At 35.5% G+C, this 26,398-nt stretch overlaps 2 long non-coding RNA genes across 2 annotated transcripts; both read left to right on the top strand.

Moving 5' to 3' along the window:
* The first annotated feature begins 16,197 nt into the window (after positions 1–16,197).
* On the top strand, positions 16,198–17,180 carry LOC147477435 (uncharacterized). Its single transcript, XR_015209610.1, has 3 exons — positions 16,198–16,266; positions 16,874–17,046; positions 17,140–17,180. It is a non-coding gene; the product is annotated as an uncharacterized LOC147477435 (long non-coding RNA).
* Positions 17,181–19,286: 2,106 nt separating this feature from the next.
* On the top strand, positions 19,287–19,843 carry LOC147477434 (uncharacterized). Its single transcript, XR_015208679.1, has 3 exons — positions 19,287–19,363; positions 19,635–19,697; positions 19,782–19,843. It is a non-coding gene; the product is annotated as an uncharacterized LOC147477434 (long non-coding RNA).
* The last annotated feature ends 6,555 nt before the right edge of the window (positions 19,844–26,398 follow it).

Raw genomic sequence — 26,398 nt, 5'->3', positions numbered from 1 at the left:
TTCTCTCTCTCTCTCTCTCTCTCTCTCTCTCTCTCTTTTGTTTTTCTTAGTTCATAAATCCTTGTCCCAAGGATCATGAGCTAACTTCCCTTTTGGGGAGTTAATCCAACTCATGTGAGGGTAAACCAATTTTTGTTGGTTTGGTAGGTTTAGGAAGAACAACTAACTCTACATCCTATCCCAAAATGGTAGTTGGTGTAGAGTTTAGTTAGGAATCAAGCAATGAGCTTAGAGATAAGTCATTGTTTGGTTTCACTTGCTAGCATGTATGAGCTCTTTAGTGAGCCATGCATGCTAGGGATCAAATCTATTTTCCATTAGGGACTTGTCTATGAGTCTAGGAAGAGTCAAAACCTTTTTCAAATCAACACTAATGATAGTTTCACATGAGGAGGATTAACTCTCCACCTTCTCTTTCAAATCTCTATTTCGGTATTAAGTGAATATTTTCAACGTTAATGTTTTCTTAATGTTTATGTAGGAATTAAAAATCTAGCTTAAATATTATGACCTTACTCCTTAGTTTCCCTTTATTGTAAATTCCAATTTGTAGTTGTTCTAAGCTTTAGTTTAGTTCGAATCTTTATTCCAACTCTACGAAACGAAGATCGTGAGTAAGGAACCTTGAGTGCTTTTGCATCAATTCTTAGAGATCAAAACTCTAAGTAGTAGTAACAAGCATTTATCATACTTAACAATTCCATTATTTTTGGATAAAGTTGGGAATTGTTCAGTTAAAAAGGCGTCTTTAGGTATGTTGGTTTTACGCCTAGTAGTGCACAACTCTTTAAGAAACTTAGCGTGATTAGGTAGCTTTTTAATAGCTTCGAGAAAAGGAAGGTTTATCGTTAGATTCTTGAAAACGCGTTCCTAATCTCCTCAAAGTTTGTATCCCCGGTTAGCATGGCTAATTTTTGAGGGGAACGGTGGTTTAGCTCTATATTTAGCGTATGGCTCGACTTTGATGTGTAACCTTGGCTTTCGTTTCTTAGGTTGTGGTTTAACCGGTACCTCATCGCGGTAGGCTCTTGAGTTTCTATTTCGGTATCTAGTTCGATATCCGGTGTAGAGTATCTTGATGGGGTAACTATAGGCATAGTTACTTTGTTATCAACCACTCTTCCCGAACGGAGAGTGGTGATGGCATTCAGGTCACCGACTATTATCATTTCCGTACTAGTATTACCGTTTACCTCAAAGGCTGTGTTTGTTGTTTTAGGGTTTGGTATAGCTTGTCCTGGAAACACGCCTTTTGGTTGGGCTTTTTCTTGGGCTAGCTGTTGTATGCCCTGATTTATGGATTGTAAGATCTGTTGGTTTGATTGAGTCATTGATTGGAAAAGTTGTTGGGTAACTTGTATAAAGGCGTCGATACGGTCCGGTTGTGTAGGTGTAGTAGTCACAGGTGGTGCGACTGGAACTATCTCACGTTGATTATTTATGGGTGGGTTTTGATAGTTACTATTGTTAACTGGAACGAGACCTCTATTGGTATTATAACTATTATAATTATTCTGACCTTGTGCTACACCTTGTCTAGGTGGAGCTTGATTATAGTTGTTTGCTTGCCTAACATTTTGGTTATTAAAGCCTAGAGTTGTAACTTGTTGATTGTTTTGCCAACTAAAGTTGGGATGTTGTCTCCATGGGGCATTAGGAATAGGATAGTTATTAATGGAGCAAACATTATCTTGCTCTAATTGTTGTTGTTCATAGGCGAGAGGACAATAGGAGTCGGTGCTTTCGGGACTCAAACAAAATTACATGGGTTGGAGTTGACATTCATGACGGGAAATAGGCTGTTGTTGAATAGAAATAGCCTCTACTTTTTAGTTAGAGATTCGATTAAATTTTTAAGTTCGGATCGGGTTTCATCTCAAACATACCGCGCGCCTTAACTGTTGAAGAAGAACTAGCGAGGGGGGGATATCATCACTCCCCATTGTTATTAAGCGTTTAGTTTGTTCTTCTAAAATTTGTAAGCCTCCGGGCTCCTTTACTTAGGAAACTACCCCCATTCATTATGTCAAGGACTTCTTTATGGTGATGTTGAAGTCCTTTGAAAAAGGCACGAACTAACGTGTCTTTTGCTAGGTTATGGTGTGGACACTCTATAAAGCGGTCGGTGAAACGATTCCAAGTCTCGAGAAAATGATTCATGAGGGTTCTGGCTGGAAGAAATGAATCTTGGAAAGCATCTCATCCGTCTTTAGGGGTGGGTAAAATGTTCCATAAATAGTCTGAACAAGTTTAGCCCACGAGTCCATGAGTTAGGCGCTTTGGCGCTTAACCAAGACGCCGCCTTTATCGGGCTAAGGTGAAGGGAAATACCCTCCGGTTTAATTTGTTCCGCACCAACCGTAGGATGATGGAATGTTGTAAGGACTTGTTCAATCCTACGTGTGTTGGTAAGGTTTTCATGGCCTAAACCATGGAAAACGGGTAACAAATTAAATATGTTTGGGGATTCAAAATCCCCACTAGGTCTGCTAGAACGATGCAAGATTTAGGGTCATCGCCAAAGCTTTGTAGAAGTCGGAGAGAGGAGTCTCTCTTTCTTCACCATTATGTCGTATGGTTGGTGGGATAGTAGTTAGAGGTGTTGTGATTGGTATACTCGATATGTTTGTTTGTTGACGGTTAATTACGTTCTCGGTGTTTTCTCCCACCGGACCTTAATCTCATGCAAGTCTAAGTCTAAACACGAAAACAATCCAAACAATCTTGATATTTAGTATGAACCTCTAACGGAGATCACGAGGTATGGAAGAAAGGAATACCTGATAAAAGCGTCCTTGCTTCGCTTATGAATAGCGTCTTGTTTACGTGTTCAAATTGTAAATAACAAGTTAGAACACCAAGAACTAAAAAAATCGGGTTCAAAACAAACCTGTAGAAATCCGCAAAATTTTTGCTTAGAAGCGCGCAGTCTTTCGCATAGGAAGCAAGGTCGGCTCCTAGTCCATGAAAGAAGCGAAGGGGTCGCGCTTTGTATGGTAGTCGGTGCTCGAGGTCCGTCCAAGAATCGAAGGCTGGTCGCTGACTCAATATGAAGCGCGGTCGCGGGTCCCTTATAAGGTGCGCCTTTATAGGCGGTCGTCGCTTATATATTTTAAGCGAAACTTTTCAACGCTGAAATGGACAACCACGATGAATCAAACAAGGGTGGGTGGGTTTAATGGGACTTAAAAATGACTAATTCTACTATGAAAACAATGCTAAAGTGCAACTAAGATGGCAGCGGCGCCATTTGATAATCCATAAAATTGAAGTAGTCTACCTACGAAATGAACGATGAAACTCAAAACGTAAGTAAACTAAAACTATCTTATGATGCTATATGTTTATCAAAGTTTCCTACTCTCAATTCTATCGAGATAGAGTGGAGTAACAAATTCGTTCCACTCCTAGTGCTCTAGCATGTAATTGTTTTCTAATCTAATTAATCAGTCTTAAGTCAATGAGAGCTTTACGAAGGTGATATACTACGATACTTACTGAATTTGATTACTTGAATTTAACTACGAATGCTATGGAAATATGATTGTGTTTGAATCTAGATAAAGGATTAGAGGGGAATTGAATCCACCTTGAATCCAACTTAATAGCCTAGCATAGATTCTTGTATCTCGATTCTTACGTTCTTACGGCAAGAAATTCGAAGTTCTAATCCCTAGTGTTCATGGCATTTCTACCGAGTACTAACTAGCATGTGAGGTCGTCCACCCATTCTCATGGCGAATCACGACCTTCTAGATTGGAATAGATTCTACAATGCTTCTACACTATACCACCAAGTTTTCATCAAGGCTTCATCAACCCCTCTAATGGAGATTTTAGCCTTGAATCATTCCGCAATCATTCCCATATAAATCTAAACTACACATATTATCAAGATTCGAAATTTACTAATCTAAACTAAACAATGATTAAATTCTAATTAACAACTAAGAAATGGTACCAATCAACAATTAAAACTAGATCTAATAGATTGAAATAACACAATTCAAAATTGATAAAATAACTATTTTATTTATCTAATCAATCAAGAACAATGATTCAAAGACTTAATCTAAAACAAGAATTGAAAATGGAACTAAAACTTAATTTAATTAATGAAAACAGATCTAGAATTATCTATATTATTTTAGGTCTAACTAGCTACTATTAACAAAGAGCTAAGCTTTGGTTTTTATACTTTCAGATCCAAAAATCGTGCATGGGCTTGGAGCCATGTTTTGGGCCAGAGAATCAGGCCCAAAACCCAATTCTTTCAGTCTAAAAAGGCCTCTTCAGCTGCAGTTGGCTTCAACAGACATTTCGTCCACTTTTGCTCCTTTGATTGGGTCAAGGCTTAGACCATTGGAAAGCTCTTTCCGAGCCGGTCGTTTTGACATAAGGTAGGCCCCATTCCGAGGTCTGAGTCCAAAGATACGGCCATCGGAAGTTCTAATTGTGACTTTGTCTTTTTCGCCCGTGTTGACTTTTCAGCTTTTGACCGGGCTTTAGGAAGGCTTTGTCTTCTTGAATCTAGGTCTTTAATCACGGAACTCCTTAGTAACCGACCTTTGCTCCTTTATCTCGCTAAAGTGGCACATTTCTGCACATAATGGACTTTGAAACCTGAAATACATAAAACACGTGTCGGTGTTAACTCTTAATTATTACTCACATAATTGGTCTAAAAGTATGACTGTTACAGGGTTAAAACTACAGTTTTGGGCTCTTATCACAAATCACATAGTCATAATGAGCATCAATCACTAGAAGGACTCTAATGGACTTTTCATGGCTACTGGCGAAAAAAATTCTCATAATTGATACCCTCTTTTTGAGTAAACATTTTCTCCACCAGTCTCGTTTTAAAAGTCTCTACCTTTCTATCGGCTCCTATTTTCCTTTTGAATAACCACTTATTCTTAATAGGTTTAATATTTGGCAGTGGATCAACAAGCTAGTTCCCATATATTGTTGGAATACATGGACTCCATTTCCGATCTCATTGCTTCAAGCTATTTTCCTCAAATCAATGTCAGAAATTGCTTCAACTCTGTATAGTTCATAGGATCTACATCCTAATCATCTGATATAATAGAGAAAGTTTCCCCTAAAAGGGTTAACTTTTCTGGAGGTCTAATTGCCCTCCGACTATGATGAAGTATTGGAGTAGGTTCAGGTAAACTCGGAACTTCATTTGGAAGGTTTTCATCTAAAGTAGGAGTTACTTCAGATTGAACATTACCAGGAATATCTGCCGTCATTTTTTTAATGACCATTTCACTACAAGGTTTTAGTTTCACAATATAATCTTCCTCGAGACACTTAACATTTGTACTCACAAACACTGTTTGTTCTCTTGGATTATAAAATAAACCACCTCAAGTTTCTTTTGGATACCCAATAAACATACATACTTCAGTTCTTGATTATAACTTGTCTGTTTCCTTTTAGTACATGCGCAGAACAACCCCATACATGTATGTGGTGTAAACTAGGCTTTCGCCCAGACCATAACTCCCTAGGAGTTTTAGGAACTGACTTAGAAAGAACCAAGTTCAAAATATATATCGTTGTTTCTTAGGCGTATCCCCAAAAAGATATAGGTAGAGTTGAATAACAACTCATCATGGACCGAACCATATCTAATAAGGTTATATTTCTTCTTTCAGCAACCCCATTAGAAGCTATATCATTTGCTTTCAAGCCATCTACTTCAATAAAACAATCAGCACTAAATAGAAAGTAATTTCAACTACAAAGTTTTAATACATACAAATACAAGCATATTACGATATTGTTCTATAACAGACCAACTTCGCTGAAAAAATCAATTAGCATTATAAGTCTGGCTCAAAATTGGCAATTGAAAACTGCCTCTGAATTTATTATATAAACAAATATTCTAATTAGAACAAAAAAATAGAAAACTAAGAAAAAATGGGTTGACTATCATTAAGCTACCTTTTCTTTACTTGATCAAAGAACCATTGCTTCTAAATAATAAATACAAATTACAGAGAGAACTAGAATTGTACATTTGAATGAAGAGGAGCACAAGGGGTGATGTTTTGAAATGATTACCAACTCCCACAATACAACGGATAGTTGTAACATAAATAGAATAATCATTTCAAAACAAAATGGCTAGGTTAATTAGTAGCATCCCTGTAGCCTCTCACAAACCAGACGGGTCATCGATCTGTCCTACATGGCCTGAAATATTGTAGGTATATTTTTCAACCAAAGCACCATCTCCTTGTCTAGGGAAGATTTATTCATAACGACATCTAGCATCGGACTACCAAAAACTTGAGGGGTACTCTTAAAAGACCATATTTTGTCTTTCGGCCACGGTCTCGGGGCTTCTTCCTTGAAAAAGGGTATTGTGAGCACACCGATACAAACACACACACAAAAAAGACAACCATACTTCCGACCCTCTAAACATAACTCTGCATGCTCATATATTAGCACTCTAACCCAACACCTCATCAGGGCATCAAAGATTTTGTTAGGCCATGCTTACGTTATATATAGACGTTCCACACCATTTAAAAGAACAAGTAACAGAAAAGCATTAAAGGTCCATAAATCCAGGGGAAATTGTGTTTATTTTTTGGGCTATTTAGCTTTTGGACCACTTTTTAATTAGATAATTTGCAGTTGGTCACCAATTGATCTTTTATTTGCGTTTGGGCCAAAATTGACGGTTGATTGCGTTAACCGTCTTATATATTCTATCTATAATTTTCTAAAAATGGCTAAAATGCCCTGCACATGCCATACACATGACTTATTTGTGAACCAAACACAAATATTACTATTAACAATATGACCAAATGCTAAAAATTCCAAATAATTATCAGACACTTGACAAGATCTAAGATTTGATTCAATGACCATATAAGAATCTTTTTGCGACCACAACTTAACCAACTTACATCCAGCACCTAAGCCAAGGTAATTAACATAGACATGCAAATACGACCGAAAAGTGATAGGCGGAAGCAAAACAAAATGCATATTATTATTTTTTGCATAATTGTACGAATTAAATAGTCTTGATTATTAAACATATTTTTTTGTGGTAGGAGCAAAATGAAACTTCACGAATATTATTATGAACACGTACGTTTGGGGTTGTAATAATTTAATTGCTATACTTAGAGATTAGAAGGTGTTTGATCTTCATTAACTTTTATACTAAAATAATTGTGAGGTATTGTTCAAATTGGACTATATATCTCAAGCCTAAATTTGAACAAGATTCTTACATCTATATAAAAATGACCGTTTGCAGAACACCTCATACAATTTATTACCAGTGTTAGTCATGGTGTTGAACAATTTATTGTTGATTCAATCGCTATCATTAGGTATAAACTGGAATATAATAAAGATTGGTAAAAGAGAGTGAATATTTAAGTGACTAATTTATCCAATTAGAGAGTTTTTACTTTCAAGGAGACAGTGGTGAGCTTATGCTAATGGGAGAGGTGGAAGAATAGAGTGGTATAATATATAATATAATTCTTTTAAGGGTGAGTCTATAGGCGTAACAAGGAAATAATATTAGCAGCTAAAATTATTGTTTAATGGTACCAAGAACAAAAAATTGTACACCCCAATTAGCGGCTAATTTTATGTCAATTTAGAGTTGGTTATTGTATTTAGGGTACGGTCAACTACCAATTACATGAAAGATGCATCATAATTAGAGCATACAATCAGAATTAGAACAAATTTAGGCCCTTTATTAAATGCCCAAGTCTTATCTCAAAATTAGGATTTGGCCCCCAAACTTTAACTATAAATTATGGTTTGGTCATAAGGGTAAATGTGTCAAACTATCAATATATAAAATATAGATGAGCAACCGTAAATTTTGGCCCAAATGCAAATAAACGATCAACTGGTGACAAACTGCAAATTATCCAATTAAAAAGTGGCCCAAAAGCTAAATAGCCCTTCTTCTTCTTTTTGCTTTTCCGTTTTTTAGTTTTACTTTCCTGATAATTTAGTTTGGTGCATATGGAGATCACCACCCACTACCAAATAAAATAGTAATTCAACACGCTAAAACTAACCATTCTTGACACCATAAATCTTAGGGTTCTGGAGCCATAAACTCGTTGGCGTGATGACTTGTTGGCTTTTGCATAAAAGGAAGCAATTTCAGGCATAAACTTGTTGGCGTGATGGCTTGTTGACAATTCTTCGATTGGAGCAAGGCAAAGTAGACACAATAGCTCGATTATTCCATCTTTTCTTTTGACAATCCGACACAAAATTCTTGATGCAAACACGAACATCAATCAATTTTTTAGAAAACTTCACGTATCTGACTTTAAAAATAAATTTCTTTGGAAAATGGAGACATACCATATTTTCCTCCTCTTTAACAATTAACTCGTCTTCGAGTTCGTGCTCAAGATAAGAAACATTGACAACCTCTTTAGCAACAAGTAATATTATCTCATGCAAATCAACATCTTCTCCTAAAACTTTCAAGAACATTAATCTTCTCTTGAATATTTTTCTCATCCCCAAATTAAAATAAATATCTATTGTTCATTCTCCACAATTTGATTTGATACTAGAACAATTGTAAGCACTTGAACTTCATCTTTCTGGGGAGTAGAATATAATGTATTATACAATCACAAACTTCAAGAGTGGATGCAAAAAATACCTTTTCACATGGTGGTAGAGATGGAGATGACTTCACACCATAAGGGCCATTTTCTAATGAAGCAAAATTTTCATTTGTAACACATATATCCGTCAGTACCTTTCTAACGGACATAACTGTTAGGTTCTCTGGTATCCGTTAGTATAATTCCATTTTTTTTCCCAATTATTATTACAAAATAGTTTTAACGTTTGGTAACAATTATGTCCGTTAGGAAACAACTAAAAAAAACATCCAGATGGGGTATACATGGAACTAACGGAAAATAATACAATTAAATAAAACAGTTTTGCACTTTTGCCCGATGATTTCCCATGCTCGTCTCTCTCAAGTGTTCAAGCCTCCATCCTCTGTCAAACCCTCGCGGACGAAGATGGAAATGAACCAGGTACGATTTCTCTCTCAATCTCTTGATCTGTTTTCTTTCTCTTCTACCCAAACCCTAGCTAGTGAATTTTCGATTTTTTTTGTTTTCATTGTGCTCCAAATTAGGTTTATTTAATTGTCTTCCTGATGAATTTGGTGAAATTATGTTTTGTGTGGAAATTGTAATATTGGAATTTAATTATTTCGTTGGTTTGGGATTTGGTTGTCTAATAAAATATCAAATGAATTTCTTTATTAATTTAATAGTTTTCCTTGTTTTTTTTAAGTGAAATCCATCTTCAGATATGGGTTGGTTTATTCCCTGTTCATCTTGTTTTTTTTTTGGTGAAGTGAAAAGCTTCGGGGACATTGAACCTTTACTATATTGCTAAATAGCTCAACAAAAAAGTGCAGTAGTACTTATGGAAACATTTTTAGATTCTCGAGAGCAACTCTTTGGAGTCTGCTATGATTGAAAAGGTTGATAATGATTTTTAATAATGGTCTTGTCGTGTTTATCAAAGGGTTTTCAGTGTGTGCTTTCTACTTAAGAACATATACACTATAGTTGATAAGTTTCATTCTGCTTAGATGATTCACGCTTAATGCCTTTTTCAGCATGCTTTTTGAATATTTTTGTCTCCATCCTTGAACCATGAAGTGATCTACAAGACTATTCTACTACTTTAGCCTTGCCTTTTTCTGAACAAGCACCTTTTCCAATTAATTCTTATTCCGCTTATTCTTAATAGTGTTATTATGATTATGAAATGGTCTATACTAAGTAGGCAAGGAATTCAAGACAAATTGGATGAGAAAGTTATCATCATATATAGTCTGTTCAATGGGGTTTCCTTAAAGCCCTGAAATTGAAATTAAGGTATTTTATAATCTCTTCATTTTGATTATTTTATATGCACCAACGACAAGCTGTTGATGGCCGTCCTTTTACTGGTTATTGTCTGCTTTTAATGGGGTTGTTTGTAATCTTTGCAGGTTATGAACACTAGATCATTTTATTGATTGTGGTTTTGGTTATTGTGGGATGGGGTAGTTTGTGGTGCTTTACTGATAAAGGTAGATATTTGTGTATAAATGATTCCTTTCTATGAATTGAAATTTGCACTTCAATTTTGTAATTTGGAACCAATGTTGTTAAACAATAAATTTTGTCTATACCTATTCCGTACAAGATTACAAGGTACATTATTTTCTTAAGATACTTGTAAACCATTTGCCAACAGTATGGAACCGAGAAGATGTATAGTGATTGTAGGTGAGAAGACTAGAGCGTACTTTTGACAAGAGTGATTCTCCTTCCTTTAGGCTTTAGAAAGGAACTTCTTCTTCTCCAGAGCAAAATTTTCTAATCTAATCCTTATGTCAAAGGAATCCAAATTGCTGGTGATTACATAAATAGAAGAAGCAATAAAATGTTTTGTAAAGTGTCTGGCTTCTTTTGTCTGAGCAGTAATTTATGTTGTTGTCGTTACCATATAGGCTGGAAAAAAAAATTGTCTTAAAGGTTTACTTTTCTATTTATATAATATTTTTTTCCCGTGATACTCATTACCTGCATTGAAGTTTTCTCTTCATTGTGGAGTAGGTGATCTGTCATGAAGCTTTCACACATGTGGAGGGTCAGAAAAAATTTATTCAGATTGATCAGAATGATTTATTTCCTTATCTCCTTGTCAATATTGGCTCCGGTGTCAGTATTATCAAGGTACAATGCACATTGTTATCACGGTTTGATCTATAATCCAAGAGACATAGTATACTTGTCAACCTTGAGCTGCTTTTTAGGTGGATGGAGATGAAAACTATGAGAGAATCAATGGAACAAATGTTGGGACTAGGGAGGCTTTTAACGAAATGCAAGAGGTACTTCTCTTATTGGTTCCTTTAAACTCTCAATTTATTTTTATTTTATTTTTTCAATTTTCTTCTTTAAATGCAGTTCTAGATTTATTTACTTTCTTTGATAAGTTAAAGAAGACTTTTCTCTAAGATCTTCACATCCATTTCTTGTTCTAACTTTAATGAATTGCTGGAGTTGAGTCAACGGGGAGACAATAGGAAAGTAGACATGCTTGTTGGAGACATCTATGGTGGCCTGGACTATTCCTAGGTATATGTATTATCTGTTTCCAATCCTAATCTCACTTTATTATTTTCTTAACTTAAAATGATATTTATATATAGGTGAAATTGTAATTTTGACTTTAGTAACCCATTCTGTTGGAGTGCTACCTACTTCAGAGTCTTGCTAAGGGGGTAAAATATTGATAACTCTTTTGTTGAGCAGATGAAAAAAATATAGCATACAATGAAAAATTGAGAAAAAAGTGAGTTGGGGTCAAAGTTCGTTAAGAAACGCGTTGAAAAATTGAACAACATAAACTTCTTTTTTGTGAAAACTTGAGTGGGCATTGATATGCTTATGGTTCCAGTTCAAAGTTTGCATTTTTTTATCGGCGTTTCTTATAGTATGCAATCATTAAGAAATCAAGAACATTTAGAAGCCAAAGTGAACAAGGTTCAATCACCAAGCCCAAGACCGCGGCACACTGTATGGGCTGAGAGGCTGGAGGGATGACCTACGCCAACAAGACGTCAGAAATTCTAGTCCCAAGTTCTTTTTCCTCTATGGAAGGGAAACTGATTTTGTTCTTCCATTGAAAGTGGAATCACTTGCACTATAAAGCAGTCTAAAAATGTGAGAACTCTTCAGATCCAGCCTGTGTAGGTACAACACTTAGGTGCCACACTTTCAGTTTATGCTCCTATTCCAGGAAAACTTGTTGAAAGACTGTTTGGGATGCTAAGATATTTAAATAGGACAGACATTTATCTTGGTGTATCAAGTTCTGGTCCCACCTCCATGGCTAATTCTAGGTGTTGATGTCATTTCTCAGTTTGAAATAATAGGATACTAATGAAATAGTCAAAGATAGGTGGTGTGGAATAGCTTGCTTCGCGATCTTAAGACATAAATAGCAATTCGAATAATCCAATGCAGTTGACAAGGTTTTCAAATGTCAAAATCAGATTTAGAACATAGAGGTTCTGGAAGAACATAGATTACCACTCCTTTTCAATTTATTTGATTTTTTCAATTGGGAAGAGTTGGTAAAAGACTTAATTTAATACGAATAGCAATCCCATGTATTATACTTATATCATCTTGCTATGAATTCCTTTTCCCCGGATATGCTACGGTCTGTTCTAATAGAATATTGAAATTATGAGTGACTTCATGTGATAGATTGCCTACTTGAATGCGCTTAGATTTGGACTGAAAAGGATATTGTCACACCCCGAATTTTGACAAAATCGAAAAAACAATATTTGTTCCCGACTCTTCGATTTTCAAGGTGTGATGCACTCTCCACTTCCAAAAACTCATAATCTATTTAATTATTCTAATAATTTGAAACCAATAAAAATTTTAAATAAACAAAAGTCCTCTTCATTTCAAAAATTTACAAATATAATTAAGTTACAAATTTTCTTTCAACAACTCTTTAATTATAATTACAACTGAAAATACAAAACAACATTATCTCAATTAAAATCTATTGCACCTCAAGAGAAAACAAAACATATCCTGAAATGAGACGCTAACGCGAACCACAAGCAGCAATCCACCTTCTTCAACACTAATCCTGTCAAGACTTATCAACTGGGTCCATTTAATGAACACACCCAATAAGCAAACATGCAAATCGGGTTAGCATTATAAACAATGCTGGTATGAGTAGCCCTCAAGTACAAAATATATTTATACACAATCCATAAGGTAGTTAGTTCCTCTACCGAGGTGCCTTAACTTCCAACGACTAATACAACATTCTTAAATACAATAATTAAGGCAGGTAGTTCCTCCATTGAGGCACTTTAGCTTCTAGTTCAATAATAATAAGACATTTAGTTCCTCCACTGAGGCGCCTTAACTTCAAAACCGTACTAGATCAATTGTATCCACTACACCATAACAACATTTTTGTGACATTGGGCTTTTCTAATTAGTGACGCCAAATTGGCGTCAGGACTCTTGTGACAGCATATTGGCGTCACTAAAATGCTAAAGTCGTTAGGAATTATTAGATAATTGTATCAATTAAATTTTGAGGAATTATACTAAATAAAGTGACGGCAAATAGGCGTATTACGACCGAAGGGACCGTGTTTTCTCTAGTATAAATAACAACTCGAACACTTCTCTCAAATTAATTCCCATCTCTCCCCCGAACTATCTCATCTTCCTCTCAATTTCCCACGACTAAATCGTGTCTACCTCTAGAAAAATACAAAAATCCTATAAAAGAAGGATGACAAAACTCTAAAGTCAATTGAAGTGCGCCAATTACTTTTTAAAATTTTCAAAGTTTGGGCTGAGATTGGTTGATAGAGTTTTATTGTTTCATTGATTGGTATCTGCAAAGTCGAAGATCTTTTATACTTCAAAGGTTAAATCTTTCTCACCCTTTTCATTTTATTTTTTAAAGTCATCACTTTTACCAAGTTTTGAATGGTATAAAAGGAATTACAGATGGGGTGTTTCATTTGGTTAACTTAATTGATGTTTACATCAAATTTGAATTGTCCAAATTGATATTCTAGCACACCCTGAGTCTCGTCTTAGGAAGAGTGCATGAAATCAATTTTCCTTTTTCTGGAAGATAGATGAAATCAGTGAGAAGTCATTAAATTAAATGTGAGGCACTTCAAATAAAGTTCAAAGATTTCATTTTTGTTCTTTTTAAGTGGCTAGTGGATTTTGTAGGCTTTTAAGTTTGAAATTGGTTGCCCCTTTTTTGGCTAAGAAAGTCTAGTACACGAAGCTTGCCTTCATACTAATTTAATTTAGTCCCTCTTTGCTTGGTGTTGCACTGAACTAGCACATCCTTGTATGTGTTAAGATCATTCCAATTATAATAGGGATATCTTGTTTCATCAACTCTACTGTTAGTTTTTTGCTAGGTTTAACTCTATTGTTATTTTCAAAGAATGGTTGCTTGGAGTGCTGGTACAGATGCAGGCAGTGGAGGAGGTGGTGGTAGTGGTATTGTTATCTTCAATTCACAACAGCCATCACAACCAATTACTTTCGACCAAAATCTGTTTTTAACGAGGGGGACCCCATCACCAAGAAACTCACTCAATTTCATGCTTGACAGACTGACAATCGCCAATTCGAATCAAATGCAATCAGTTAAGCAATCATTGATATCCGAATTAGATTTGCTTTATGGTGGATTCTCGGGGTTTCGCATTCAAGCAGGAATTAAAAGGTGAAGAAAGAGCATGATCGCGGTTTCTAACAAGCTTCCATCCGTTTTCTCGCCAATTAGAAACAAGAATGTTGAAATTAAACTTTTGCCGTATAAACATCTAATGCCCAAGTCTTGAAAATTCAAGTAAATATATTATTTACACAATGTATCTTATATTGCAGAATCGCCTTTTCTTTGGAGTGTAATGAGGTAGAACAAATGCACTTCAGTTGGAACTTGAAATGAGGAGAAAGGGAATGCAAGGAGATTTCGGTTTCTAATTCACAGTGGTCTATCTATCGTGGGAAGAAAATTCTATTTGAAATCAGGTGTTTCTTTCCTATTTATATGGTCCTATAGTTTGAGATGACTCTATGAGCTTTATTACTATTTCAAATTTTTATTGCATTGTTGTTTAAGTACTGTTTTAATTTAGACCTTGTTATTTGCAATTGCATGGGGGTAGTTTGCTGTCATGATAACTTGTTCACACATTACACTTAGGCTTTTGTTGAATTTTAACAGAAAAGGTGATCTTTACTACTGTCATATATATACTTAATTACAGCCATTTGCGAAGGTTAATTAAACTATTTTCCCGCTGAGATTTTTGTACTAATAATAAACTATTTTTCTTTGTTTTTGTGACAAAAGCACAATCTTTTTCAGTTGATTTTACTGTGAAGTAACCAGGTTTGTCTCTCATAAAAACACGATTTTTCTTCCTTCAAAACTTTATTGTTGTGGTTTGCTAATTACAATCATTTATGAAGATGATACTTTATTGATAGTTTTATATGATGTGTTTTTATTTTAAATTTGCCCACAGTATGTAGTTATATGATATTTTACGACGATGTAGTCCAAATAATAGTTAATCTGGAATATTATATTATAATTCTATGTGAGGGGCATTTGGACATTGAAAATAGGAAACTCGCCGTGTCTCTTAAAATATCTTCCACCAAAAAGCTAAATAGGCATTAAGCTGTGGATGAAGAACTAAAGAGTGTTGTCGTAGATTTTGCAATGGCAGGTATCATTAGCCTTTGGAATCTCTTTAAATTTGGTGGAGGGCCTAGTCATTCCTTTTTATTTTCATTTGTATGGGCATTTAGCTGTAAGTATTGTTATGCTTGACAATGTAGTTAATGGTGTTTATCATGTCATGTCTTATGTACATGAACACCATTTTTTGTTGTTGTCGGATTGTAGTGCCTGTAGTTAGGTTTTAATTACATGACTGAATCCATTTATTATGTTGTGTGTGGCCTCCCCTAGGTTGTTTATTGATTCTAAACAAGTGAAGATTCTGGAAGAGGTTTTGGACCTTTGTACAATAGTTATGTAATTAATGTAGCTTTTATTCTTGCACACTTAATTTAGATACACAACCCCGATGCGATGATGTGTAGCCTCGTACTATTTCTTATTTCAGTTCTATATCCATTCTTGCTTCTTTCTAACTCGAGTAACTAACCCCTTTGAACTGCGGAGATGTCCTTTGGACGTAGCATTTTAATTATTCTCTACTCGCATTTTGAGCTTCCTTTTTCACTATCATTGCAAAGACTCTAAGACACTCGGAAAGGCGCTTTTTCCATATCGAAACTCCGTCCCCGAAGCACATGTACTTATTGAGGTAATTTTTTATTTACTACAAAATATGAATTAAGAAAAGCACTTTGAGGGGTAACCGCCGAACTAGTTAAATTCTGAAATAATGTTATTTCAACAAAGATGCAAATCAAACCGCACTGGGCTCTAGCTTACCCATTTTGACTTCACCCGTGGGAGCTTAGTATTGCCTAACTCTCTTGAGGCTCGGCGAGGGAATTCTGGTATGATCTAGACTCACGAATTTGTCACGTCGCTCCAATTGAGAAAGAAAGAACAAGGACTTGACGTTGGTCCCTTCACTGACATCAGGTTTGATTCTTAATTCTAGGTTCTTTCTTCTTCATTTTTTTTTGTTTGTTTATGCTACTGTAGCGACTAGTATCTTACTTACTAGTTACCATTAGTCTGGCTAAGCCAATATACTTTGGCAGCAAGTTTGTTAATAGCGTTTGTGAAGCCCACTCTTTTGTTAATAGAGTTTCTTAATAGAAGTTTGTTCAACAAGATGTTGCTAGAAATTTTTTGGTATCTCTTTTTTAAGTTTTTTTTGTTGTAAATATGGAGGCCCCGGTTCTTTATTGTTGTTTTGGGACTGGGAACCATTGTATTATTGCTTTAAGTTGAATAAGTATAATGCATGATTTTCTGTTGATCCTACCTAACGTAATATGTTTGCTTCCTTATCAATGGGTTCTAGTTAAGGCGAAGTTCATGTTGGTAGTTGCAGATTTGGGACTATTGAAATACTGGTCTGAAGGATTAGAATTTATGGCTAACTACAATATCGCTAAAATCTCTATCGTATTATCAAATTGAGAAATTCTAACTTTGCAGGCTTATTATTTCGGTGTTAAGTTGAATGATATTGTTGAAATATTCTCATTTCTTGCTGATTTGTTATTGCCTTTGGTGTGAGGTTTTAATCATGGATTCTCAATGACATAAGAATGTAACTTAAGCATGCATCAACAAGAAGCATAGCTATAACACCAGGATGCAGTAGGATGATAAAATGAAGGGTGCTGATAAATTAAGCTTTCCTTCTCAAGTTGTCCTTTTGTCTCCTAGCGATCTAGCTTGTGAATTCAGGTATGCTTTTCATCCTTCATAATACGCTATATAGTAGTGTAGGTTAACTAGTTATTAACTTCTTGCTCATGCCAATTATTTATCTGATTGTAGTTGTAGGTGATGAATGCAAATAAGATAGGAATAGAATGGTCCGCAAATCCAAAAAGCTTGCTTGGAGATCCCAATTTGATGCTCGTGCCTTTGTCACAGCGTAAGATCGATCACATCAATATGACAAACAAGCCCGGATGGCAAGATAGCGGGAGGCCCATCTTTGAGGGGTTCTTGTAAAGGCCATAAAGTACTTGACTTTCAGTTGATTGCACCAAGCTAGGCGACATCTCATCTAGTAAGTTTTACCTCCAGAGAACTAAGCCTAGACTTGCACCTCATCTAGATAATAGTTCATATTGGGAGTTGTAGACTATGGACTGTTGAAAACACCAGCGTAGGTAGTTGTACTTGTTTAGATAAGTGCCCTAAATGTCCGGGCCACCTACATGTATTCACTTCTATTGTGGAGCTTGGTTGGATTAAATTTCACCGGTGAACCAACGAGGACATTAAATTTCACTAGTTGTTATATTGGTGCGATATGATCTCATGGGAAAGTCTGCGATCATTAAAGCTTATTTGCTTCTTGATCGGTGTGTATGAATCAAAATATGGGATTGAAAAATGATATTTATTTGTTCCATTTGTTATATATACTTCAGTTATTTTTAGAATATTTCTGCTAGCCACATTATTTTTTTTATCGTGGATGTGTTCTTTAATTAATGAAGATCATTTTAGTATCTGTCCATAATTTTTTTCAATTCTTATTCATCAGATTATCTTAGATTTTTGTAAAGTTGTCCACCCTATCTAGTCCTAACACATCTCTACATATAAAATAAATACGAAAAACCACTATAGGGTTGTCTTGCTTGAATGATACACCCAAGCGAGTTACAATAAACCTTGGATAGACTTTTGAAGAGTTATGAGATAAATAATAGGATTCTTTTGGAGAGTGCCAGAGTCGGGTTACGGTACCCTTTGACTTTGACTTTGGTTACTCTAACCGTCAAATGTTATGTTTTTTTGTCTGTTTTTGCCAACCACCATTCCATAGAAATGACAGATGATGTTGGCCTGTGACATTTCCTTAGTGAGAGACTTAACAAATCTAGATCCTCTACTATGGGCCACATATAAGGCATTAGAAAGGGTAGCATAAGAATATCAGAATGAATTCTTAAAGTTAAATTGGAATCCCCCTGCTCCACCCTCACATGACCAATTATGTTATCATATCTTTTCAGTTGTTATTATTTCCATTCCCTACCTTTGACTGTTATTTTCATCTATTTCACAGGGTGATTTTCTGGTTCATTTTATGGATATAGCTCGAGAAAGAGCTTGCTAAAAGGCTTGATGAGATTTACGTCGAGAAGTTCTGGTGTTCGGTTTACTTCGTTTTTGCTAATTATGTTTTCATAGGCAATTCTTGTTAATACTGGTTATTATATCGAATGGACAACTTGGTTCTAATTTTTCTTTTAAATGGTAAATTAGTCTCTCCTGGAACTTGCTTTGCGGACCATAGCTGCTGCAGCAGATCCTTGTCACAAGGACCTCACGTGTTGTGTGGTAAAAGACTACCCTATAACATTTTTTGCATGTTTGGTATGGCATCCAGTTTCATTGGTTTCCATCTAATTTTGCAGGAAAGATCCTCACTGCTTAAAAGGTTGAGCACCCTCAAAGATCTTGATGTCAATAGACTTGTTTCGGATAGTAATGGTTTAGAAGAGCTAATAAGCGTTATTGGTCTGGAAACATTTTCTTTGTTTTACAAGGTTTTTAATTAATCTTTCGGTCTCTCGCTTTTTTCATCATGAAACCTGTTATCCCTTTGGTAAACCATAGTGTCTCATAACCCTTCCTTAAAGTCTATGACAGATACTTGGAATTTCCGGTTTTTATGATCTTAATTTTAACTTATTTATTTTCTTTGTGTATATGGTTCTTGGATGGTGATGCAGGTTCAATGGCCCCCCCCCTCACTATCTCAAGAAAGGCCTTCAAAAGTATCGGGCTTGATTTTTCACTTCTTGTTCCATTGTGAACATGTGAACCGCTAACTATGTGGGCGGGCAAAATCATCGGTATGGCTCGCATAATCATTCACCTCGGCGGAAGATCTAATATCTGTTTGTATTTAATATAGGTATAATTTTGCGGGGAGTTCGCACCACTTAAAACACGGAACCGTATTACCCGGTCATCACTGCTTTGTTGCAGCATGCTTAAATTTATTAATAGTCTTCTCCACTATTTGACCTTTGAGGTGAGATTTATTTCTCTTTCGTATGCTGTTTTTGAGTGATTACACCAGGAGAACCTATAGTTGGTCGAAAAGTACTGTCACATTGTTCATTGGATTTGGTAAAGCGATGATGATTGGTTTTTATCCGCTATTTTTTTTTGCTATTATGGTGAAGCCATACTTCATGGCTCTGGTCCTGAAACAAGTGTCTGTTTTTATATAGAGAAATTGGGTGATCAAAGTAAGTTTTCAATGTTTTTGCGCATTTACTTTAACTCTCTCTTGCTTTCAGGTTCTTGAACCGAATTGGCATGTGATGCATTGTAAACTACAAATTGCAAAGAGCATAGATGAGGTTTGATTTTGTTCCTATCAAGTGTCGGTCCCTCCCCTCTCCAAACCAATGTCTGTCATCTAGTAATGATATTTTTTGTGGCAGGTTATCCGATGCCATGATTTCTTCCTTGAAAAGTGTCTGAAAGAATGTCCGCTTCTTTTGCCCTCGAAGTTCTCAAGGTCGGTCATGTGATATGTACCCCACATTATATATAATCAAATTCGCTTCGCACAAATATATTCGAAGTCCTTTGTGTATTTGTGCTTCTCGTAAGAAATGAACTAGTTCCCTCCCAACTGTTTCAGCTTTACACGTTTACCTGTAATTTTTTTAATATAAAATCCACCTAGTTCTAATAGAAACCAAAGAAATTGATTTTTCGAAGGCTTGGTCTTGTCTGTGCTTGTTCTTTGGCTTATCGTTGGTGCACCTCTGTTGGTTTCGAGAGTCTAGCTAGGGTTGGATATGCACAAGATACATACTGAACATAAAAGCTAAGTTACATTAACGTGGATCCACATGTCTGTATCCAACGTGGCAAAATATCAAAAATTGGGGTATAACGCATACAACATGTGTCTAACACGGATACGTGGATCGATAAACACGGATTATTCTTATAAATATGGCGTGTCCACGTAACATATCATAAACTTGTGAATTTCCTGGTCAAAAGTGTAGAAGTAGTTATTCTTTTTACTTAATTATCATATTGAGTGTATGTTTGAAATATTGTTGTATATATCTCTCGTTACATTTTAAGGTAGAAGTCTATCTAAACTCTTTTGTTAAATGAAACAGGTAATACTTGTGGCATTTGTTTGTTGCCGACCTTGAAGGATGGAGGTGGTCGATATTGCCACTTGGTCACTTTCTAATAAGAAGACTTTCTTTCTAGCTAGTTGTAAGCATAATGTAATGTACTTTTTCGCTTGAAAATTAAAGTACTTGGTGTTTACATGTGATTTGTATTGTACTTTTCGCTTAGAAAATTGAAGTAGGGTGTTTACAAGTAACTTGATAATTTTGAGTGATGGAATGAATGTTTTATTCTTGAATGGGATTGATGGTGTCATTGTGTATTTTATGGAATGGATTGTTTTTTAAAAGAGTTGTATCTTGGCTAGTTCATATAGTAACCGGTGGTCGCTAAGGCTAGTTGTATCTTGAATAATAATAATAATAATAATAATTGGTTGCTATATATAGCAACTAATTTTTTTTTTCTAAAATAAATTTTGTGACGCCAAAACGACGTCACAAATATTTGTGACATTAAAATATAGTGACGCCATTTTGGCGTCATTATTTTGGCTTCACAAATATTTGTGACGTCAAAATGGCGTCACAAAAATAATTGATGCCAAATTGTCACAAATTATTTGTGACGCCAAAATGGCGTCACAAAAAAGATGTTTTGGTGTAGTGAGCATGAATAATTAATTCAACCCACCCTTCTGCCAAACTATTGTGAATGCAACATAAATTATAATAAATCATTTATTATAGATTTAACGTACACTTTGATATATCATCACAATTATTGTTTAGAGTTTCTTCAAGTGTCTCTAGAATCTCGTCGTCTCTATGTCTTACCTAGTTTCCCTAGCTATTACAATCGCTTTCCAACGCTGAACATGTACATCCACATGCCTCCCCCTCACATAATAAACCACTCCGTGCGTAGCTACCATAAGCGGGATATCGCATACCAGGTAACCCTCACACGAAAGTTATTATGTGAGTACTGCCACTATTCGGCATAAAATATCGCGCGTCTCATTCTAATTTTGCAAACGGAATAATCAAGCCATTATTCAGCTACACCAGAAGGGCTATTCAGATTCATTGAAACGCTAGAAGGGCCAATCAAATTACTTACGCTAGAAGGGCCATTCAGATTTATTGAAACGCTAGAAGGGCCAATCATATCCCATACGCCCATCACAAGGGCCAAATCACATGAGTTGTGGTAGCTAGGTTCTAGAATTTTCATTACGTGATTTATTCAGGTGTCATACATTAGTATCTCATAACCATTTCACTTTATCACGTGCATGCCAAATACATTATTGCACTAAGCCACCATATTTAGAAATATCTCAATACATCTCATAACAACTTTCAATCTTTCACGTGCTAAATAAATTATTGCACTAAGCCACAATCCCGTGGAAAATATCCACAAATACTATACTACCTCATAGTAGCATCTCACATATATAATAATGAAGTGTTTATATCAATTTCTCAAAGATATTGCATTCAATAGATATCCTAACATATGATATCATTTAACATAACAACAATTTCCACATACCACATAATGTCACAATTTCTCCAAACGTACCACATAACCTTTTTATAGCGTTTTAGGAATATTATGTCTCCTAAGATTTCTATCTAGTCACGTGTCAAAAATTGCACAGTATCAACGTCAAATCTTTCTTAGATGATGACGAACCAATTTATGCAGGCTTCCGCACCATTTTAGCATTTGATTTGTCCATACAATTTACAACATAAAAACGCGAAGACAATTATCTGATCAAAAGTCCACAATCAAAGCCCAAAACCAAAACCCAAAAGTCTAAATATTTAAAGGCCCCATTTAGATCTATATTGAGTTATATGGAATGGCCCAAGACCAAATTAGAAACTGGCCCAAAGAATTAATAGATTTCGGCCCAACAGCAACTAAAAATGAAACTTAAACTAGCCCAAAATACTAATTGGTTCGGCCAAAAGAAAACCAACCCAATTGTTTTTGGCCCAACCAACAAAATAGAACTGGCCCAACCAAACAAAACACATTGGCTTTGGCCCAAGCCCAAGCCTAACCACACCAACAAGTCGTCTTCCTCACCAGCTCCAGCAACCTCCTCCACCAGCCACCACCGGATCAGCCACCATCCTCCACTCGCCAGCCCTCCCAACCTAACCGAAAATACTCACAACCAAAACCCCTACAACTTTAATTCCATCAAAAACCTCAAATCATTTAATCAATCATTCTCATCAAAACTAGATCTAGAATTATCGACGCCATTAACAACTTCTTCAAGCTTCAATCTTACCCCTTTCCAACACCCATTCAAACATCAATAACCAATCACAACAAAAAAAGTTCAAACCAAACAATCAGGACGTTTTCTCTATTTAGGCTTGGCAATGCCATTAATGCCTGATGCAAAGCTTTGACAGCCACACCAAATTTCAATCCCGACAGCACCCAACCACCGATTCTAAACCCGACATCCTCCATAAACCAATAATCCACAATCAATCAAAAACCACAACTACCAAAGTTCAAATCATATAATAAAATAACTATACTGGGCGATTCCGGGGGCTTTAGCCGCCATTGATAGCCCATAATCTTCAACAAATAAAATTCCAGACTTTTACAGTCGGCCAAACAATATGCTAACCCTTAAAACAATTCTACAGGATGAAAACATCAACAGTAAGCAGAACAAAATATATACTGAGCGAAAGAAAACTCTGAACATATAGTTTCAGAGAAAACAGAAAAACTATAACTACTCACCTGTATCGCGAAAAAGTATCTAGAAAATATCACGCGAGAAAACCAACCCCAAGCTAGCTAGAAGACGCACGAATCTGCCATGAAAATCCATATCACCCAGCAATAAAAATAAAATTCATTTTTCTTCTTATATTTTTTTTTTTTTTTTTTTTTTTTTTTTTTTTTTTTTTTTTTTTTTTTTTTTTTTTTTTTCTAAAACAAACACAAAACATTTCCATTTTTTTTTTCCTATATTCATTTTTTTTTTTTTTTTTTTTTTCTAAAACAAACACAAAACATTTCCATATTTTCTCCCATAAATTTCAGAATTATTCTTTCCCTGTTTCCCTATTAATAAAATCTCTGTACATTATTTTAAAACTTAAAAACTTTCCTATTAAATCATTTTCAAACCAAACAAACTATTTTCCCTCTTTTTTTCAAAAAGTCAAGCTCACATTTAATAGCCCGTTGACCAAGAAATAAATATCAAATTCTGAAATACTAAATATTTTTACGAAATAATGTAAAAATAATTTGAGGTCTTACAGATATTCTTTGGCGGATTTTTTATAAGGGGGCATGCTTATACCATGAACACCAGGTTATGTCAAACAAAGAGGAAGTGGATGTCATTAAGGGGATAAAAGTTTTTGAGTTATAGGTAATCATATAGCTGAAGAACCAATTTGTTTATGTGTACTTATATTTTTTTTCCACTTCTATTTAGTAATATTTCAAGTTGTTCATCTGTTAAAGGACATGTTTATTATAAATTTAGTTTGTTCCTTATTCATGTCAACACAAGCATATAAGGCCCAACAGGGGATATATAAGTCCATACGAACTTATGAGCTATAGACGAGGTATAGTTATTGATTTGTGCTTTTCTATCTCAGTATTCTATCTTGTGTTCATCTTGTAAGTTGTTAAAGCGCATGATACATTAGTTGATGAATGAGAAGCAATACTTTTGTTGCAGATTTGTTAAATACTTAACACTTTCTAGTTGTGTTATGATGCCTTAATATAATTTTTCTTTTGCATTATGCCATTAATTGTTAATTTGTGTTCGAAATTTAAGTTCATTGGAGAGAATGTTAAGGAAATATATGACAAAATGTATAACACCCCGTGTTTTATTCTTTCTTTTTCGTAATAATAATAATAATGAAAATAGATAAAACAGATATAAGATATCCAGCTGTTACGGATAAAAGCCCGTAAGTAAGTAGATAAGTTTCAACCCTTGTTTTTCGGGGAGTTTTCTCACGAAGAGTTTTTCGAGAAAAACACAGCGAGGGTTTTAGAAAAAAAAAATGAGTTTTACTGACAACAGAAAAGGAAGATTTTTCCTGGTAGCTGGTTGATAGTCGGAGCGCGCTAAAGGTGAGTAGATACTTTATGCACTTCTTTTATAAAAAATAAATTTCTCGTTATTTGTTAGATACTGAAAAAAAAAATGGGCTGTGTTCATACTGTGTTTTGATACAATTTCATTTTTCTGCCTTTATTCTATCTTTCTCTCCTCTTGTTTAACTATGGAATTTGGTTATATGTTAGGATAGGGAATTGATTAATAACTGAAACTCTGAATTGAATCATCGAACTCAAACATAAGCGTCAATGGCGGCTTAAGTTAAATCAATAAATCGTTATGATTATATTGTTTTTTTTGTGAGCTGGACTATTGTGGTTGTGATTGGAACTGTTAGGATGTGTTGGTGATAGATGGGTTGTTGGTGTCGCGAGGTGGGGCTGCTGAAGCTCCGGAGGAGCTTCAATGGCGACCAAACCAAACCAAAATCGTCCTGCGTTTTTTTATGATTGTTTGGATTAGTTTGTTGTGAGGTTATGTTGTTGGGTTGAGGTGGATTGTTGGTGGTTGATTGGGTGCTGGAGAGAGGGTGATTGAAGCTTGAATAAACCATTAATGGCGTAGATCGCGTTTTTGCTGTATGATGAAATCGTGCTTTGTTAGTATAGATAGGTAGGGGTTTGACAAAGGATGAAAACAGCTGGGTTCCTTTTGTTTAGAGGTGGCCGGTGGTGGCTGTTGTGGTGGTCGGTGGTGGCTGGAAGTTGGATGAAGAAGGAGATGAACAGTGAATCACGATTTGGGCTTGGGCCAAATCGTGGTGGGCTTATATGTTTTGTTTGGATTTTATTTTTTTGGACTTAACTTTAGACTATGGGCCTTAGGCTTTGGGCTTTTGGAGTTTAGGCCTGGTTGACCAATGTTGACTGTTGACCAGAGTTGACTTTGACTTTTGACTAGGGTTGACTTTGACCAGTTGACCCAAAATTTGACTTTTTCCTAAAATTATGATTCGGTCTATTAGGATAAGTCTAGGACTATTAGCATGTTTGACTTAGGCTAAGACCTTTCTAAATATGCTTGTGTACGTGTATTTACTGCTTTGTGATTTTTCAGTCTTTTACGATACACAACGTTATGACACTTATATATCCATGAAATTAATAATGCGTAAACCAAAATTACTTGAATCAAGATATTCCTTCGTTCTCGGAAATAATATATGCAATAAAGTTCAATAATGCGTAAACAAAACTTACCGCACCCTTTTAGAACTCTCCACGCCTTAAGTTTTGGAATTGAGTTTTATGACTGATGATGTCATATGTTAGGTGGGCATTTATTGAATGTGCCATAAATGGCCCGTTAGCATTATATATGGGTATTCATTGAATGTGCCATGAATGACCCGGGTATTCATTGAATGTGCTATGAATGACCGTGATTGTTTTGATCCGCCCCAAAGAGGAACTAAGGTATTCCGCTTTGCGGGTTAGTTGTATTCCTTGAGTGTACGTGAATGTAGGATTGGGTATTCCTTGAATGTGGCAGGAATGACCCAGGGCATTCATTGAATGTGTCATGAATGGCCCGTTAGTGATATGATAGGTATTCCTTGAATGTGGCGGGAATGACCTAAGGTATTCATTGAATGTGTCATGAATGACTGAGTTTTGTGCCCAAAGAGGTGTGAAATATGTGTATGAAAGCCCGAGGAGATGGCTATGATATTGTGGTATTCGATTGGGAGAGGGCACGTAAATGTGTGATTTGGCAAATATGTGGAGTGCAAATCGTGGAGTAGGTACTAAAGGGTGGGTGTATAAGGAAAGTAATTGATTAATTGATAAGAGAAATTGATTTGATTATCGA

Source organism: Coptis chinensis, chromosome 9, assembly GCF_015680905.1.
Source record: "Coptis chinensis isolate HL-2020 chromosome 9, ASM1568090v1, whole genome shotgun sequence".
Classification (NCBI taxonomy): domain Eukaryota; kingdom Viridiplantae; phylum Streptophyta; class Magnoliopsida; order Ranunculales; family Ranunculaceae; genus Coptis; species Coptis chinensis.
The sequence above is the reverse complement of the archived record's forward strand: the minus strand, read 5'-3'. Positions and strand labels throughout refer to the sequence as shown.